Consider the following 20,164-nt stretch of genomic DNA (forward strand, 5'->3'; position numbering starts at 1 on the left):
TTAATATCCCAGATATGAACACGACATAACTGTTTTTAAAAAAAGTGGGCTGATTTTTATCAGAAATGTATGTTTTAGTCACCCACCTGCCTTAAAAACCAATAGAAAACCTGATTGTAATTTCTTTATTTTATTATTAGCCATTTCCACATAAACTAATTAAATGCAGCTTTTAAGGCTCTTTGTGCTTCAAGCAGAAAAACATATTTTCGGTCTCTCTGTTGTTATACCTTCTTTTATTTTTCTCCTTTTTTATATTTTTAAAAATAGATCAGAGCTGCTGAGATTAGATGTCATCTCCACTTATTCCACATGTTCAATTTCCCAAATGTTCATATTAAATGAAATTCACATTTCCTCCTTTTTTTACTTTTGTACATTTAACAAAATAATAATTATGGATTGTTTAAAAAAAATGAAAGTAAGTGATTATGCTAAAAACATCCAGAGAAATTTCCCTCTTGTTAGCTTGTTGTATATTTAGCCTTTCAATTTCTCTACCTACGACATGCTGAACTCCATGGGAAGCCGAGGTTAAACTTGCATTCTTAATTTTTAAAAAAAGAATACAGTACATGGATAAAAAATAAATAAATAAAGAATAACCCCTGAAGTTTTATACTGATCATTTTCAGCTCTGTAGGAAAATGCTTTGGTTAGATTAAACCAAGCTGCTACCTCCTCCTACTTCTGGAGAAGCATCTTTTCTGACTATTTCCTTATAGTGAAATGTGGAAAGACTTTGCAGGCATAGAAATGCATGGAAACACACACTACCAGTAAGGTAGCATATTATAGCAAAAATCAGCAAAGATATCCAGCAGTAGTACTCCAGTGGGATTCAGCACCAATACAAGGACGCAGACAGGAATCCTGAGGGATTCGGTGATATGTCCTATTTTCTGAGTTTGTTTCCTACACTGGAAAAACGATCTAGAAATAAAAACAAAAACATTTCTTAAATAAAGTGTATTTACCTTAGTAGGTAAATGAGATAGTTTTCCAATAGAATGAGCGTTTTTGAATCTTAAAATAAGATAATTAGATAATATGCACTTGAAATAAGACAATGCAATTGTGTTTTCTTATTTTAAGTGTTAATTGTCTTGTTCCATTGGTTAAATGTCTCTTTTACCTCCTTAATCAAGAACAAATGCATCTATTTTAAGAAAAAATGGCTTATCTAGATTTCGATTTTTTTTCCCAGCGTGGAATATGAACCTAGGAAAGGCCGTCAGCACATACCCCTCTGCCATCTGTGCTTTATTTGTATTTATTTTATAAAGCACACTAAACCTGCTAAAGTAGCAACAATTAGTTAGGTAAGCTTTTCCTCACCATTCCTGCTGCCTCTGCTTACTTTTTACACATTCCTGGAAAGCACATTGAAAACAAGCTGTGCTTTCATGTGAGGAGGACAAACAATGGAGGATATTATAAAATCTAACCTCTAAAGTTAGAGAGAAATTATCTCTTAGTGCAACTTTCTGGAAAAGTGGAGCGGAGACCACTGGCCTGGTTAGATGTAGGGGACACATCCTGACACACTTTCTCATCCGCTGAATCTGGTTCATGGATCTTCTGTAGCTTTTTTGAAAAAAAAAAAAAAAAAAACTGAAGTGAGCGAATGAAGGGATGTTGAACTTGAGGAGAGTGACTGAAATCTAATGGCAACAAGGACAAGACTTTTCTAAGCCTCTAAAGAGCTGGAGAAGACTGAAAATGTGACATTAAAGGAAGTTATTTTTTACATTATTCACTACTTCATTTTTTGGACTTTTGAGTCTATAATAAAGAGAAAGAACCCCTATGAAAGCACTCAACCCTCCTGCATTAATTTGTTTGGGCAATCATGTTGCTTTCACTGCTTTTGTTCACATGCAGCTGAAACCTATAAATGTAATGTACTCTTAATGCAGGAAAACATTTCCATCTGTAAATTGCTGCTCTGCATCATCCTCATATTTCGGTGATATATCAGGTCGTTGAAGTAAAACACAAATGCCTTTGTACATTTTTTTTTGTAAAAATTACTGTTACAATCCACTTCTACTTGCTGATATGTCTTAATAATTATTTGTTCATTTATGTATGTTTAGACATGTGTCTAACATTTCTTGCTGAACAATTGATCGTGGTGTTGCTCCAGATGTGCCAAGAGAATTCTTAGCCCATGATGTCTTACACGAAACATACGCACCATCATTGCCTGTTTGCATGCTTAATCACTGCAGTAAAATAGCTAACGTGTCAGCCTTTTATTTTTATTGAATGGATTCATGGCCTTTAACATGTAATCGCCCCCACAGACACCCGTAAAGCATGGCATTGTGCTGATGAGGTTACCTTTATTTCCTAGGTTGCCAAAATGTTTTGCTCAGGTTTTTCAGTTAATGCTGCATTTCTGCGTGCTCTTCTATGAAATTATCAACACGCCAAAGCAGAAAAAAAAAAAAATCAAAAGTTACACAGCAAGTGCAAACACATATACGCAGGTTTTCAATAGTCTGGCCCACGTTGCAGAGTCCAAACATTAACAAGAAGAAATAAAACCACATTTAGAGAGCTAAATTATTTTTAGTATCTTGCGAAGGTGAGTACACCTCTGTATTTTTGTGAATAATTTATATCTTTTCATGGGACAATACTAAAGACAGGACATTGACATAATGCTGCAGTCAGTGTACAGCTTGTTTAAGAGTAAATTTACCTGACAATAAAAACATACAACCATTATTGTCTTAACAGCTGGAAGTAAAAAGAAAGTAAAAATGTCCAGCATTGCTGGAGAGATGGGGAAGCGTCTTTTAAAGATGATTTACAAGAAAGCCAGCTGTCTTCTTTAAGACGAGCAGTCTGGGTCCATGGATAGCTGGACCCATGTCCTGTTGTCAGATGAGACCAAGATAAATGGATTTGTTTCAAATGATGTCATGGCTGAAGGTTTGAACATTCTTAGTTCAGAATCTTTACCCTCAGCTCCTAACGCAAAGCAGTGAAGGGGTATTTGGAGTCCATATGTTACTGGACAGTTTCTAACAGCAGGAGATAATGCTTCAGAATGTCATAGTAAATGTTGGCATTCATGATTACATCAATGAACTGTGAACATCGATGTCCTCAAACCATTCTGCTCCTAGTACCATGCCTAAAGCCGGGCTTACACTGCGATTTTTTTTGCCCTTTTGCGATTTTCCGGTCATGTGAGAATTTTTTTCGATCGGGCCGACTTTCAGCCTGATCGTGAGTCGTGTAGTGTACAGGGGGTAACGGGGGGTGATCAGCCTCCCATGACCACCTCCCGATCAGGAATCGTGAGGTCGCTCCTGACCGCCGTGGGCAAATCGCTCAGTGGGCATGCGCAAACAAGGGTTCTTCTTTTTCCTCTTCCTCTCAGATGTAAACACAGAAGCAAGGCGGGGGTGCGAGTGAAATGGAGTTCTTTCTGAAAAATTGACAGACCGTAGTAGCCACGTTTGCTAAGCCATGTCTTTGTCCAAATACGTCGTCGCCTTTTCTTTTTAGGGCTTTCAGAACAAAATTGCCAAGGCAGCGTGGTTCACTATAGTGAGCTTGATATTCCTCTTCTACTTGTTTGGTTTCCAAATAGTCAAGTCAGACTAGCTGTATCTCACAGCGGAGGTGAATCCGACGTGTATTTTAGACGGACGTACAGTGTGAGTAGGTAGATCACATCAGAGGATCTGGCTGAACATGCATTGTAAGGTGTGAACTCACACTGTACGACGCAGCCCTGCGGTTTTGTCGTACAGTGTGAGCTGTAGCTGTGTGAAACACGGCTTAACTGTCGGCAAGACACTTGTATTTTCACTCCTCATTTTGTAGTCACCATATACACTTAACATCATCTGAACCAAAGACGCTTATCCTGGCATCTTTAGACCATAAGTCTTGGTTCTAACAAGGCTGTGCCTTAAACTGCTTGTCTTTCTTTGAAGAGTGGCGGTGGTGGTGGTTAGCATTGCATTGCACTTGGATCCCAGAGGTTCTGAGTTCAAGCGCCACTCCCACAGACTGCCACTCTTGGTCTCTGAATAAGACCCTTAACCCCACACTGCTCCTTGGGTGCTGCACATTGCCAGCCCACTGCTCCCCAAGGGAATGGGTTACTGTAAATGCAGAGAGTGAATTTTGTTCCTTTGTACTGACAGTGTAATAACAACTTTAACTCTAATTCTTTAAGAAAAAGCTGTCTTTCACTGCCATCATCTTTAAAAGATATTTCTTTCAAGCTCTTCAGTAATGCTGGCAGCACTTTTGTCTATTTTCAAAATACAACCTCTTCATATAACACTGATCATGTGCACTCAAGTCTTTGGTCTACCATGGAAAGTCCTGTTTTGAGGGCTGCCTTGCTCCATCTTAGTGTCAGGGTGTCGGTTATAGCCTAGGTCATCATCATGTGGTGAAACAACTTCAACAATAAAATACATTTCAGAATCTTTAGAGTTCTTTGCCACTAGTGGCTATATAAACTTAGTTCCCAAACATTGTGAGAGTGGCGATATCAAACTAACCACAAATGAAACTTTGGAACACGAGTCCCATGCAAACTGGAGAGAAAATGGGGAATTTGGCACAATTTTCATCAGTAATCCAAGCCCATGAAAAGATGTAATAATAAATGTGAGGGGGGGTATTCATGTTTGTGATATACATTATGTACAGATAGCACTTATACTATAGCCAATGTTTCTAACATCAACAGTTTTATCGTCAATATTTATGTTGTGTATATGAACAACATGCAGTTTGCATGTAAATCCAAACAGAATGTTTTTACCACGTTGTAATGTGCTTGAATTAAAAAAAACTGTGATTTTGTCCACGAGATGGCAGCAAAGCCTTAAATATTGTGTCATCACAGACGCTATAATGTATTTAGAGAGCACACATACATTAAAACAGGCCAGGAATAAAATTATATCAAACATCTGCACACTCACCTGTCAGTAATATCAGTGTTCAGTGGCTGAGAAACCACTGGTTGACTATGTGGTCTGTGTAGCATTTACCATTTTAACCTTTACTGATCTTAATCATTTCTGTAGCACTAAATAATGCTGCTCTTATTTTTCCAGAATTTGGAGGTTTTCTTTGAATTGATCAGGTTTTATTTGGATATTAATTTTCTTTTCACAACTTATCAGGTTTTTCAACTAGTTTGCCAGATACCTACTTCACTTCCCGAGGACTTATGTTTTTTTATTTATAGCTTACTTTCTGAGCTTGAAGCGTTACTTTCTGGAACTTACATAATATTTTCAAAAAATGCAATTTGATGTAAACACTTTGTAAATTTCTTGAAATTACATACTCTGTCAAGTACCTGCCTAGAGGTTTCTGATATGTAGAAAGTACTCTTTAAATTTAGCAGATGCTCTCCTGGAAAGCTACAAAACAGAACTTGGAACTCCCATGAATTAGTTAACCTCTGAGTTCAGGACCAAAGTTCATTTTTCAGAACTTGCAAAGTACTTTCATGGACTTTATTCAGATGGTATTTTCGTAAGGTAGGTTCTGAAAAGTCACAAATCAAGTTAGGGGAAGTACGGAATCAGACATTATGTTGTGCTACCTCATTTTCTTTTCACTTGTGACTGAATGTTTTTTCAAAGCAATGTAGTTCATATCCCTGCTGCTTGCTGAACTTGTATATGTTGCTGAACTTATAATCACAAGCAATGGGAGCTTCAGTCACTGAGCTGACAGCATTGGTAGATGAAGACCGTTTACATTTTGTGACTGAGCCTCCATGTCCCACAGCGTTCACACTCATTGTCCGGCTGTGTTGATCTATATGACACAAATAAAGTGATAGAGTGGAAGACAGGTGGGGTTGTTGTATGCCTTGTTGTAGCATTTTTTTAATTATAGTGCTTCAATTAGTTATTCTAAAGAGCTATCCCTTTTACTTTGGCTGCTTTTTGTACATGTTTTCAGTCCAGTAAAAGTAAGATGTTGATCATATCTATTTTTGGTGTTTTTACCCCAGGTTTCTTTTTTTGTAAAAAATATTTCAACTTTAAACTGAAAAACCTGGGTGTTGCACATATATGTGAGTTGATCAAGAAATCTCCAGAACCACAATCAACAGGGGAAAATAGTGCAAATACTGGTGTGAGTTTGTGAAGGGGCGATTTGTCTCATAGCTCTTCTCCCCACTTCCTTTTAATACTAACTTGGTTTTTGCTTACTTTTGGTTTCTTTAGCTCAACTTAAAAATTAACACACAAAAAAAACGAATATTTGGGACGCAAAAGTTACAGAGCTGCTTTAAATGGGCCCAAAAAGAAGCCAAAGTTTCAAGAAACTTTCAAAATCACACAGGAAGCACATAGATGCCAGTAGATAAGGAACGACTTTGTTAGTTCACAAGAACGTTCCCCTAACTGGCAGAAATTATAATGATTTGAGTACTTGAAAAAAAGTTAAATCAACAAAAGTATCATAACTAAGAATCACCAATAAGACTAATGTAAAACAGGTAAGGCTTCATAAAATGGATACAAGGTTTACTCCACTAGTTAAATGTTTAAAAGCCTAAGGGACTTTCTGGACATTTGATAAGAACAGATTCTGCATGTTCCAAAGAGTTAAGGTTGTTTCCTGTGCAGGTTGGACTCCACTAGACCTGCCTCTCCTGAGTGATCCTGTGTGTGGTGTTAATCGATAAGATCTGGAAAAGGAGCAATTTCGAGATTGTCTATTTTAGGAATTTAAGCTTCTCTTGTTTGTTTTTGCACCTCTTTTTATCTGTCATCTACAGCTCAGTGTGCAGTGGAGCGGTTTGCTGTATCTTTAGGTCTTAGGCCTTGCTTCTCAACCAGAGAATGGTGGTCTACTCCTACAGGGTTAGAGATGTCGTTTTGTCTCCAAATGATGGTAGAGATGAGTAGGAGACAGATTGTGTTCTAGTCAGTAGTAATGCTGACACTCCCCCAGTCTGTTGAGGATAAAGGGCGGATTATACTTCTGCAACCGCACACATTAAATCTCGCTTGTGTCTGGTCACGAACCAGTTTTGCTGGTATGCTTCTGCAACGTCGGTCTGGAATTTCTAGGGACACACAGGAGTTTCCTGCCTAAGTGCTAGGGGGAACCTAATTGAGAACTCGCAACAAATTCGACGGATGGTCACAAGAACCTCTTCGGCAGCGCCGGCGGGAGTGTTTATTTTCCAGAACAACAATGGTGCGTCTGGAAGATATCACGGTAACAGAGATGGATCTAGAGATGCTAGACATCGAAGAGGAACAGGTTCTGTTAATGGAGTCAACAAAAAGACAAAGGAGGACGCGTAGGTGGTGTGTACGCCCCTTGAATCAGACCAGGGGTGAGACTGGGAAGTTTCGACCACACAGACAGCAAGAAAGGCATACCAAGGACCAATCACAGCTGCTTTTTGTCTGCGACTGTCCGCTTGAGGTCTGTGCAGGTTTGCAGGATTTTTTTTTGTTGCGAGACAACAGAGAGCACAGAGACAGATTTGACGGTTGCAAAGGCTATGCGTCAGAGGTATAAATTGGCCTAAGCAAGAGCACAGCCCAAATTCAATTTTATTTCCTTTAATTGGTTATGAAACAGGAAAATCAAATGACATGAACTGAGGCCGCCTAATGGTAGAATCAGATAGAGAGGTGTTTAATTTCATTCAACTACCAAGATTAAGGCTTGGCAGTCAAATTATAAACACCAGTAATGGCTTTAAATTGATTCTGGTAGCCATTAGCCTACATGTAATTAGACACAAGTCTATGTTGTATAAATCCTTTCTGTTAAAAGTTTTTTTTTCTCTCGCTGCATGCATGTTAAGTGCAAAAAAGTGTTAGCTATACTTCACTATTATCGTACAAAAAAAAAGTCTGGAAGATATTTAACCTGAATGATTTTAGTAATTTTATGCACTCTATTGAAGGAAAACCTGTGAGACGTTTTCAGTTTTTGCTACCTTGGGTAACAGTGGGCTGCCAGGGTGCGGGACGCGGGTAGCAGTGTGGGGGTTAAGGGTTTTGCTCAGGAACTCAGGGTGCAGGCTATGGGGATAAAACCGGGGTACTTGCAACCTTGTCAGAGCTCAAGGGCACTGATCAAACCGACTAGGCCACCACTCCCCAGAATATGAGTTTAAAGGTTTACTGACTGAATAGAGGATGACAGGGTGAAAGAATTAGGGATGTAGGGATAAGGGCATGAAGTGTTGAGGGATGGAAGGGATGAGTGAGGAATGGATGAATCCGTAGGGGATTTGGTTCTTGTTCATTTCTCCAAGCCTGCACTGAACCCCCAAAAGATTGATCTAAAAAGTGAAGCAAGTGTTGGTGGTATAGATCACAGATGTTATTGCGGACATATAAACGGTACGTTTGGGATGACCAGCGACCTAGAATATGAATGGTTTGATCTGAGATGTCATGAATTAAGGCTGTGGTGGTGCCTTGTATGCAGAGGAATGGATGTAGCCAGAAATAGGCTTATATGGGCTAAGGAAGGAGTTGAGACAAAGAGATGAAGACACCGTGAGCTGGCTAATGCATCTGAGTGCAGAGTAAGAACAATACGGCTAAAGATGTTTGCCTTTTGTGGAAATCAATGGATGGATCTGGGAGGTACTTGTTCTGAAACCTTTAAGTAGGATATATATGTGAAAATGAGAGATGGATGGGTGACTGTTATCAGTTAACAGATAGATGAATTAATTCATTTCAGTTTATTTATATAGCGCCAATTCCAACATGTGATCTCAAAGAACTTTACAGACAATTCAACCAGATCATACTGTCAGATTGGTTCAGAGTTTTCTATCTAAGGAAAACCAGTTGATTGCATCGACTCATTGACTCTTAAACAATCCCCCACACCAAGAATGCTTGTAGTAACAGTGGAGAGGAAAAAGTCCCTTTTAACAGAAAGAAACCTCCAGCAGAACCAGGCGCAGTGTCAGCGGCCATCTGCTGAGGCCGACTGGGGTTCAGGAAAGAAGCAGATGATGAAATTGATACTTGATAAGTAGGTCTGAATTTGTGAAAACAGTATACCCAGGATCATGGATTACTCCCATCATTACCTCATGATTGAGAAGAGCATGAAAAGCAGAAAGCACACCTGGTAAACAACTCTGTTATAAATGTGGGTGAGTGTCAGAGCCCAGACTGGCTGCAGCAAGCTTCAATAAAATGAACTGAGAAGATCCCAGTCAAAGCCCATCCTTAAATCTGTATCTGTGCCACTCATTCAATCTGACTGAGCATGAGCTGAATGAGGATTTATTCTAAGCCTAGATGTGCACGGATTGATAAACATTTCTTTGTAAGTAGAGATTCAGGAATCCACACAAATCAATGGAGAAACTGGCTGATGCATCAAGTCAGAGTTAGGGTTTCTACAACCTAAAGGAAGCAGAATGTTTGGAGTTTCTGTAAAAAGTGCATCATTTTATCCCATTTATGTTCTATTAATAAAATATTGACCTGTGGAAGAACAGCTGCACTGTGATGCTCTGTGTAGTACCAGTCAAACAGAGATCTTTGTTTACAATCCTGCAGTTCAATCGATTCCAGCTGCGTTATGACTTCCCCATCCAGGTGCTGGAGAAAGAAACGCAATGATGACTACATCACAGCAAAACCTTTGAATTAAAAGGTTCTTCTCTCATCTAAAATAAAACACTAAAAATGAGCTGGCAGAAGAAATACAATTTAAACAATATTAACAATACCTCTGTGTTTCCAGGGTCTTCAGTCAGAAATGCTGGACCTATAGATCATTTACATCAGGAGGTAAGTGGGTGAAGCTGGGTTTCTCTGCGACTGATTCACCTGTTTACAAACCTTTAGTCCGAACAGTTTGAAGCTTCTGTTTGGCATATAGGACAGGATTGTCCCATGGGATAACTAGTGTCTAACTACAGACAGAATGCACTGCCAGACTGGAAAACTCTCCATCACCTTTAACCACCTGAATGGGTCACAGATGTAGGTGAGCACTCAGCAACTATAGTGAAATCTGCAGAGGTTAATATTTCAAATCAACTTATTCTCTCTGGACACAGACAGTCATACATGTTGAAAAAAAAAAAGTGTTGGAACTTTTTGAGCATAAATCCTCACGCTAACGTCCCGTAATCGCAGCACCCTCTCATCATGGCAGCTGATGACCAGAGGATTATTAGGCTTCTTCTGAGCAGGCCCTGGTCTGTACTTCTCCAATACCCTCTAATGTAGTACAGAGACGTTTAAGTACTTTTTAAGTACTTCTAACGACTGCCAGTCAGCTGGCTGAAAGAAGACTCAGGAAGAAAATCCAATTGAGCTGTTAGGAAATACATAAAACATGATACTCAGGGATGCATCATCATTCCTCTTATTTGACTATTGCTGCTTAGAGGAGCAGTAGGTAACAATCTGCTTTCACTTTTTTTATGCATGTTCCAAACTGTATAAATTGGCATGAGTAGTACAGGAAATACCACATGAATTTGTCTGCATCACAGTGTAGGCTGCTGCATCCATAAAGTTTTAGATCCCCCTCATGGTCAACGGGAAAACCTGATTATTTTTAAGTTCCAACTCATTGTCAAAGAACTATTGAAACTAGCCAATAATAGCTAAAAGACCAACAATTACGTGCCCTTCATCTGAACAAAATATAGCAACAAAGGGAACAAATTCCACATATTCACTTAATTTTAGCTCCACCTGGTGGACATCCACTGGTACTAACTCATGATTCAGCTTTAGCAGAAACTCCCACATTCTTTCTCATGCACAGCTGCTCTAAAGCAAACCGTTAGCTGGTGATCTGCTGGAATCAGTCTAACGGTTGTTGCTAGCAACTAAAACAACATAAAAGTCTCTCCTCTCATCAGTTATATAACAGTTTCAGGCTTAAAGATAAAAACAAAGGAAGTAACAGTTTCCCTGGCGTGCAGTCTGCCCACAGAGCGGCGTTCTCGACCCTCCCCCGACGCTGACTTAAGAGCTGATGCTCTATGTGTAAGCTGCTTTTAGAGGCAGCATGGTTATGCCAAAATAGCAGGAATAGATTGGATTGATGGATTTTTAACAACTTGTCTGTCCTGTCTGCTGGAACATGAGACCCCCTGCTCAAAAGACCACCCATCAAAAAAAAAGAAGCAGCTGCATTGGCCGGGAATCGAACCCGGGCCTCCCGCGTGGCAGGCGAGAATTCTACCACTGAACCACCAATGCTGCACATATCAGTGATCTTGTGCCATCCGATCAAAACTCCGCCCCGCTGCCAAACGTTGGACATCACTGCTGTGTACTCACCTCTGTCTCTTCTTCCTCCTGCACACATTTGAGAGCCTCCTTTAACAAATGTTGTTTCTCTTCTTCAGGTTGAAGAAGGAGGCCTATCGGGCCTTTTTGACCTGTAGGACTCCGGAATCAGCTGATGGGTACCGGTGGGCGAAGCGGCATGGGTGGTTGCTGAGGCAAAAACTCGGGTGTGGGAGGCGTTTGGAGAGGCCATGGAGAAAGACTTCCGTACGGCTCTGAAGCGATTCTGGTCCGCCATCCGATGTCTGCGGAGGGGGAAGCGGTGCAGCACCAACACTGTTTATAGTGGGGATGGTGTGCTGCTGACCTCGACTCGGGACGTTGTGGGTCGGTGGGCGGAATACTTCGAAGACCTGGGCCTGGGGACTCTGGACTGGGCTCTCCAATCTCCGTGGGCGAGGTCGCCGAGGTGGTTAAAAAGCTCCTATATATATATATATATATATATATATATATATATATATATATATATATATATATATATATATATATATATATATATATATGTATAAGATCTTTTTCCAGCCATGAATATGTCAAGATATGTTGATAAATGTCTAATGGTTGTCTGCATCACATTGCTTCACATTCACCTCCTGATCAATGACAAATGCTGATTATTTTAGTTCCCACTCATTATCACTAAATAATTCAAATTGGCCAATAATACCTATATTTTGTGCACTGTATCTGAACAAAATATAGCAACATAGTAAACAAATTCCACTTATTCACTTTATTTTAGCTCCACCTGGTGGACATCCACTGTTACTAACTCATGATTCAGCTTCAGGAGGAACTCCCACATTCTTTCTTTTAGACAGCTGCTCTAAAGCAAACGGTTAGCTGGTGATCTGCTGGAATCAGTCTAACGGTTGTTGCTAGCAACTAAAAACAAAAAAACCCATAAACTTCTCTCCTCTCATCAGGTTTATAACAGTTTCAGGCTTAAAGATAAAAACAAAGGAAGTAACAGCTTTCCTGGTGTGCAGTCTGCCCACAGAGCAGCGTTCTCGACCCTCCCCCGATGGTGATGTAAGAGCTAGAGCTCTGCGTGTAAGCTTCTTTAAGAGGGACCATGGTCGTGCCAAAACAGCAGGAATGGATTGGATTGATGGACTTTAAACTGCTAGTCTGACCCGCCTGCTGGAATATTAGACACCCTGCTCAAAATAAAAATGTATTGCTGCATTGGCCGGGAATCGAACCCGGGCCTCCCGCGTGGCAGGCGAGAATTCTACCACTGAACCACCAATGCTGCAGATATTATCAAACCTTTGCCATCCGTGGAAACCTCTGCCCCTCTGCCGCATGTCTGACATCACTACTTATTTCCGTGTCTTTTTCCTCCTGCATTGTTGAGGGTTTCCTTTAACAAATGTTGTTTTTCTTCTGTCTTCAGAAGAGGCAGCCAGCTTTGACTCTTGAAGATTTTAGAAGAGGGAGACAGATTCGATAGCTTTGGATGAAAAAGCAAACAACAACATGTGAGCTGTTAGTAAAAGAGAGGTTTAACCTGCGCCTGGTGCGTCCTGATCTCTGACTGGTCGCCTTTTCCTGAGTCGGGTCTGGAGAACAGCAGACACAACGTTTAACCGCAAAAACACAAGGTAAATATTAATGACTAGATTCAGTAGATGGTGTAAAGAAATATTTGATATACATTTAAAAACATCCTCCTCTGACAGCATTCACTCTTACATGCTGCCAACATCTTATGAACACAGCAAAGTTTAGCTAAACCTCCCTAAACTGTTTCCCATTCATTTCCTATGGTAGTCCTAAACCACTACGGATGTAATACACCATATGACCACTAAGGGAAGTGGCGCTGTTGCTCTGTATTTACCAGCAAAGAGGAAACATTGTTCCTGCTTTTTAACCTGTGTTCCTGCCTCTAAGTTATAAGTTATTTAGTTATGTGATGTCACTTATCTTTCTTTTCCTTGCTAAATGTAAATGTATTGGATGCTAATGCTACAAAAAAGTAAATGCTCTAGATCCCTGATTATGATCAATACATTTAAAGTTTAAAGTAAGCTTTTTGATAAAAGTAACCAAAAGTTTAAGCTCCTAAGTATACATACATACCTAAAATATACATATTTAATTATCCATCAAAAATAACTACAATTTTATTCTCAGATAACATTTATATATCTGTGTGTATTTGAACTTTTGTTTCTCTTTAAGAACAAAATAAAGACAAATTTGCTTGGTTTTTTATTCAAATCCTTCATAATATAGCAATAACTCCTGTTTTCAAGACACACCAAGAAAATTCGTCATAATGAATTGTAAACGAAATATTTCAGAGTGATTCTTAATTACAGAATCATTATAGCAGTTTGGTTATAAAATAAAGTGATTAAAGTTTCTGCAATTTTTATCACTGAGACCTCTAACAATTTCCAACAATAGAAACAAGTTAGAATATCAGAGCTGCCCGTAGAACGACATTAAATAACACTGAGCTGGAGGTTGAGCCTGGACCCTCAGGGAAAAAAAATTATGTTGTAAACTTCTGCCAAGACCAGGACTCGAACCTCCTTCCCTGAGATTTGTTTAGCTAAACCTCCCTAAACAGTTTCCTATTCATTTCCTATGGTAGTCCTAAACCACTACGGATGTAATACACTATATGACCACTACGGGAAGTGGCGCTGTTGCTCCTAATTGTTTTGTTTCTCTTTTTGAAGGACAAAATTAAAAAAAAAAACAAATTTGCTTGGTTTTATTAGGTGTAGAAGAAAAAATCTTCAGGTAAAAGCAAATCTATTGTGATGTTTTCTAGTAAAGCTTCATAATATAGCAATAACTCCTGTTTTCAAGACACACCTACAAAATTCTATTATAATGAAACGTAAACAAAATAATTCAGAGTGATACCTAATTACTGCCATGTGATACACTGGCGACCTGTCCAGGGTGTACCCCGCCTCTCGCCCTTAAGCAGCTGGAGATAGGCACCAGCTCACGACCCTGCTTGGGATAAAGCATGACAGAAAATGGATGGATGGATTCGTAATTAGAGAATCATTATAGCAGTTTGGGTCTAAAATAAAGTATTTAAAGTTTCTGCAATCCTTATCACTGCGACCTCAATCAATTTCCAACAATAGAAACAAGTTACAATATCAGAGCTTGATATCAAACGACATTAAGTAACACTGGGCAGGAGGTTGAACCTGGATCCTCAGGGAAAAAAACAGGACTCTAACCTTTAAACCTTTGTGATAGCTGTCGGAGAATTAAACCCATGTGCAACTGGCCCGCGGGGGTAGATCAATAATAAATCGTCAACAGAACAGATGTTTTCATCGCATAATCAACCACTGTTTCATCAGCAGCAGAGTGGCGCAGCGGAAGCGTGCTGGGCCCATAACCCAGAGGTCGATGGATCGAAACCATCCTCTGCTAGCAGTGTTTTCCTACATGCACCTAAAACCTTAAAACAATCAACATTTCTAAGAAATCAGACTGAAATTACAGTGAACCAGCGAGGCATTCTTATTTATCTTAGATCAATTGTTTTTTTTAGTAAAAAGAGAGAAAGCAACCAGGTCAAAAATAACTGGGATACTCTCCTGAACAACAAAGTCTGTCCACAAAGAAGTGATTTTAAGATCAATGTGGACCAGGACAGCCCTGGCAAGAAAGAAGCTGCTGCTGTATACCTACAACCCCGACTACAATTTTCATCTGCCCACATTTATCTGCACAGCTCCAATAGTCGAGCATGGTGGTGGCAGCATCATGCCATGGGTGCATGCTCGGCTCATGATACTGGTGTGTGTAGCAGATTTAATCTGGTTGCTTTAAAATGGAAGACACCACTTTTTTTACAATAAAACTAATCAAAAAATTTCTGTAAATAAAAATTGGTGAAATCCAAGGCCTCGCTACCGTGATACCACGTGACCGCTTCGGGAAGCGGTTCAGAAAGCGCAAGAATTTTGACAGTCATCTAAACAGCCTCAGTGTTCAGTCAAGATGTGGGTCTTTGGAGGAGAGTTGCTGTCAGCTGGATAAAGTTTGGATAGATTCTAAGAATAGATTGTTTTTTTTTTTCCAACCAATCTAGTTGCTTAAAGCTAATTTGTTTAGAATAAACAATGTAATGATCAAAATTTGAGCAAACCACTGGACAAAGCCAGTGTTAACACGTCAGTATTTACAAATATTTTCTCCTTACAAAAGATATCTACATACGTGGCATAATCTGTAAGAGAAAGGCTCCCACTCTAGAGGTTGATAGTTCAAGACCTGTCTTTGACTTTTAAAAGTTGCAATCAAATTGAATTATTTTGGCTGATGAAACTAATTTGCATTGTTTTGCCCGAGTAAAAATATAGATTGGGTAAATTAGGTCGGTTTAGCCAAAAGATTGGTTGAACACAACTTCCAACCTGATTAAAACCAAAAAACATGGAAAAACTATCATGTTTGAATAAAAATGACTAACACCTTTCATTTTGCTCATCATTGCCCAATTTGCACAAACACTTTCACTGTCTGCTTTAGTTTATTTCACTAAAATGGCAGAAAAACTGTGCACCTTAAATGATTGTTTTAAGAAAGTTTACACTTAAAAAACTTACAAAAGATTTTATTATACACACCAACCATTAATAATTCCAAGGGAACTTAAAAGGGGGAAAAAAAGAAAAACAGTTGAAAAAAAAAAATCTGATTTTATTTAAAACTGTAGTTCTGCTTTCCACCAGTAGGTGGTGACATGTTCACATGAAGCCTCATTAACCATGGGGATCTTTGAAGTACTTTGGCCACATTAGACAATCTAAGTGCATGACAAGAAAAACATATTACCCTTTTTAATATATGGCTTATCTTAACATAAATTATGCAGTGCTTCAGTAAAAAGAAAAATAAATACTTAAGAGAACTCAGAAGAAAACTTTTAGGTGCTCTCTCAGTCTCTTGCAGCAGATCGTAAAATATGCAAATGAGGGGAAAATCCCCGTCAAACTTAAATAATAAAACGGTGATTTTTACCAGCCAAAACAAACATAGATATATTCTGCAATGCTTTAGAAATGATATGGTTACGTTTATATCCAGTTTAAAACAGTGTAAAATATGCTAGCTTAGCCAACAGTCAGAGAGCACAGCAGGACACCTTACCAGTGAAAAGCTTCCAGAGTTTAGCCTGGCAGACAGAGCCACGCCACTATCACGTTTTTGTGTACAAGTAATTAAAGTCCCCCCCGCTACAACAGGTGACACAGAACAAGAAAACCAAAAAATTCAATTTAACACAGATTTAAAATGGAAAATATTACTCATAGGTTTTGAGAATGTTCACCAAAATGAAAGATTCGAAATAAAGTAATTTTAATATGTGCAACATATTGACACAGGTGCAGTGCATAAAGTGAATCGGCCAATTAAATGTAAACTAAATTTAAACTAAAATCAACAGTTCCATGCATGAAATAAAAGAATCAACATTTTTGGAACCTCAACCCTTTTTATACTTTTTCCTTTCACTTAACATTCCATTTCCATTCTCCAAAGTAGATTGTTTAGTTTTCTATAATTGACAAAAGATATTAGACTGATTGGTAATAAACCGTTCGAATAATAATTCAGTGTATAATGCTTTTTATGTATATATATATATATATATATATATATATATATATATATATATATATATATATATATATATATATATATATATATATATATATATATATATATATATATATATATATATATATATATATATATATATATATATAATATAATATACCTTAAAATATGTTCTTTAAAAACATACGCTTTAAAAATGATTACATTACTTTTGGGGGAAAATGTTACCCATTCTTTCGCCTAACTTTACAATCACTGATATGTGTTTATATCCGCATATATATAATTCTAATGCTATCTCTATATTTAGTTTGTTTAAAAAAATTTTTTTATTAAAAGTCCATTAGATGGCAGTAGCAGTAAAGTTAATCTTGCAATGACTGCATGTGATTTTTTCACAAGGAGTCAGTCTGTTCCTGAGCCTATAGTTTCTACAGCTAGGCTCTGGGTCCCAGAGTAAGTCATGAAAACCAAGTAGGAGACCTAGGTTTTAGTAATGTTTTTTTGTTTTGTTTTGTTTTTTGTTTTTTTGCTTAACACAATCATTATGTTTTAGTAAGCTTAACTTTCTATTTATAAGGTTCAGCTCAGTCAGGCCTAAGGTTATAAGCCTGCATGCATTTTGTGCATGGAGGCTACATGTATTTTGTCAGCATCTGGTATGCAAAACCTTAATACTTCTGCATTAATACAACATTATTAATATCTGTGCCATAACCAATTACTAAACAACTCAGGGTACAAACACAGTTATATCTAAATAATAAGGTAAAAGGCATTGTTCCATTTAATTACTGAATGTAGGAAAATAGTTTAATTAGAGTAAAATAATTTAATATATTGCTTCCACCTCTTCTTTTAAAGAGAGGTAACATTATGAATGATAATCCAACTAACTGCTAAGATTAAAATTAGGATAATGCAGAGAGAATTGCTAACAGTGTTTTAGTCAATTTTCTACAAACACATGATTAAAAAACAGTCCTTTATTAAAACCCTTAAAGAAAAAAAATGAAGACCATTAAAAATAAGGCTTAAAAGACTCCACTTTGTCGCCTTTTTTCTGGTCATTGGTGCCCATCACAATATTTCTTTTCACCACACTCCTTGTGTGCCTTAAGTTTCCACTCAATGCCGTCCAGGCAGTTTCCTCAGCTTTAAAGGGCCATTGCTCTCATGGTGTTTCATTTCACAGCCCACCACCAACAGAGGCCCACAAAAGCTAGCCAACACCCACCTGTAAGATGCCAGAGAAATTCACCTTCTCCGCCAGCAGCTCAATAGTTACAGAGGTGCTGCCAGCTCCCAGAGCTTTCAGGGGGCGGTGCCCTACGAAGGTCAAACAGCAGCTTAACAAACACTGGAGAGAAACCCTGTTCTGGATGCATGCAGCATGGCAACATCTCAAAATATCTGAAGTTCTTTTAGGGATACACTGCTGTGAAACCTGTGCATCATGTGCTTGTTAGGGATATTTTATTTCACTCTACAGCCCTCATGATAGTTTATTAAAGGTCTAGAACAACCTGATACCGAAAACATTGCATCGTACTTGAGTTAGTAAAACCAGATCAGACCAAGATGTGCTCTTTATCAATGCGCAAAACTAAAACAACAACAAGGTAATCTAAGTTCATATTATGATTCATGCTTTGCAGCTTAGAGTCACAATAAAAAGAAAGTAACGTCTCTGTTAACTTCAAGGTTTAACCATCAGGCCATTTTAAACATGATATGTCAGATTCCAAAAGTACATAAATTGAACCTAAAACGTATTTATTCTGCTTTTTCTTTTTAGCAACACTTAAAGGTACATTTGCACTCACCAGTAGTGAATCTGACATAGTGGAAAAATTGCAAATCTTCTGTTGGAAAGTAAGCTTGTATATCTATCTTCAGGTAACATAGAGTACATGTCAGACTAAATAATACTGCTTCAGTGATAGTATCTAGGTGTTACTTTATTGTATATCTCGTACCACGTCTTTCGGTTGTGCTGTTCTTTTTGCATCTCGTTGCAGATGATGAAGCAGACTGAAAATGTTTTGTCATTGTCTCCTTTCTATCTCCTCTTTCCTTCATCTTTTCTCTTTTTTTCTTTTTCTTCTTCTGTTTTTTCTCTTCTGTTCTATTTACATTGTAGTGTCCATAGAAACTATAAAACTCCCTGCATAATTATAATAAAGCAATTTATATGCATGATACAAGTGGAGCAATATGGCAATTCCCATACTGCTCCACTTGTGATAGTAAAATCTGTTGGGCTCTTTTTGGCATCAAGACATTATTCTTATTGCCACATTGCCAGACGGGACACTGTGTAAAAAAAAAAAAGGAAAGTAAGCTTGTATGAGTGATGCAAACAGCAACTTTTAAACAGAGTGTGCACAAAGAGAAATGGGCTCATGCATGCTCTTCCACATGTTTAATAGGCTTTCCCTCTCAGGAGCGGGTACAGGGTTGTGCATGTTCTCTTTTTTTAAGTAGAGGCCGGGTCTTTTCAAGAAATTAGGGAAAATCCTACACTATACCTTTAAGTATTCTGACCCTTCAAACTATTTCCACTGTCAGATTAAGTTAACCTGACTTAAGGTAAAATACCATTAGTACAATTCTTGTACTAATGGAAAAAAAAAGTCCCCAACCAAACTAACAATATGAAAAAAACAATCTGTCTCCTTTAAAACCACTAACGAGTTTATTAAATACTATCAAGTATTTGGGATAACCAGTTTATAACATGAATGGCTTGTTTAAGGTAATAGAGCAAATCACCTGTTATTAAGTCCAGATTTCCTGTGTGCTTTTATTCTTCATATTATTTTTATATCTCTATATGAATTTCATAAAGTTATCTAATTTATGCTTGCTCTTTTTAAAGCCATAAAAAAGCCTCCCCTTTAAATTAATATCAGTTCAACAGTTATATGAAGGTGTCACACAGATAGCATTATATGAAGAAAAATAATCTATTATAACAAGCGTAGGAGCCAACTATTTTTTCCTAATTACTAACTTAGTATTTTTATTTTTTGTGGATAATCTTATAAATTTTATTTATATTACTTTATTGTTTGATATGTGTTTTGAGATTATGTTGTTTGGTTATTTAGTTATGTTTCTTTGTTTATGATTAGTTTAGTTATGAGCAATTTGGATAAATTAGGTTTATAAATAGGTTGTCAATAGGACCAACATGCATCTGGGTGGGCTCATGGGTTTTTTAC

The 20,164-nt window shown here is 38.0% G+C and overlaps 3 non-coding genes across 3 annotated transcripts; 1 reads left to right on the forward strand and 2 right to left on the reverse strand.

Annotated features, from left to right (window-relative positions):
• Positions 1 to 11,160: 11,160 nt before the first annotated feature.
• trnag-gcc lies at positions 11,161 to 11,231 on the reverse strand. Its single transcript has one exon. It is a non-coding gene; the product is annotated as a tRNA-Gly (tRNA).
• A 1,277-nt stretch (positions 11,232 to 12,508) lies between these two features.
• trnag-gcc lies at positions 12,509 to 12,579 on the reverse strand. Its single transcript has one exon. It is a non-coding gene; the product is annotated as a tRNA-Gly (tRNA).
• Positions 12,580 to 14,669: 2,090 nt separating this feature from the next.
• On the forward strand, positions 14,670 to 14,741 carry trnam-cau. Its single transcript has one exon. It is a non-coding gene; the product is annotated as a tRNA-Met (tRNA).
• Positions 14,742 to 20,164: the final 5,423 nt, after the last annotated feature.

Source organism: Cyprinodon tularosa, unplaced genomic scaffold (assembly GCF_016077235.1).
Source record: "Cyprinodon tularosa strain WSP-4 unplaced genomic scaffold, ASM1607723v1 ctg93, whole genome shotgun sequence".
Lineage (NCBI taxonomy): Eukaryota > Metazoa > Chordata > Actinopteri > Cyprinodontiformes > Cyprinodontidae > Cyprinodon > Cyprinodon tularosa.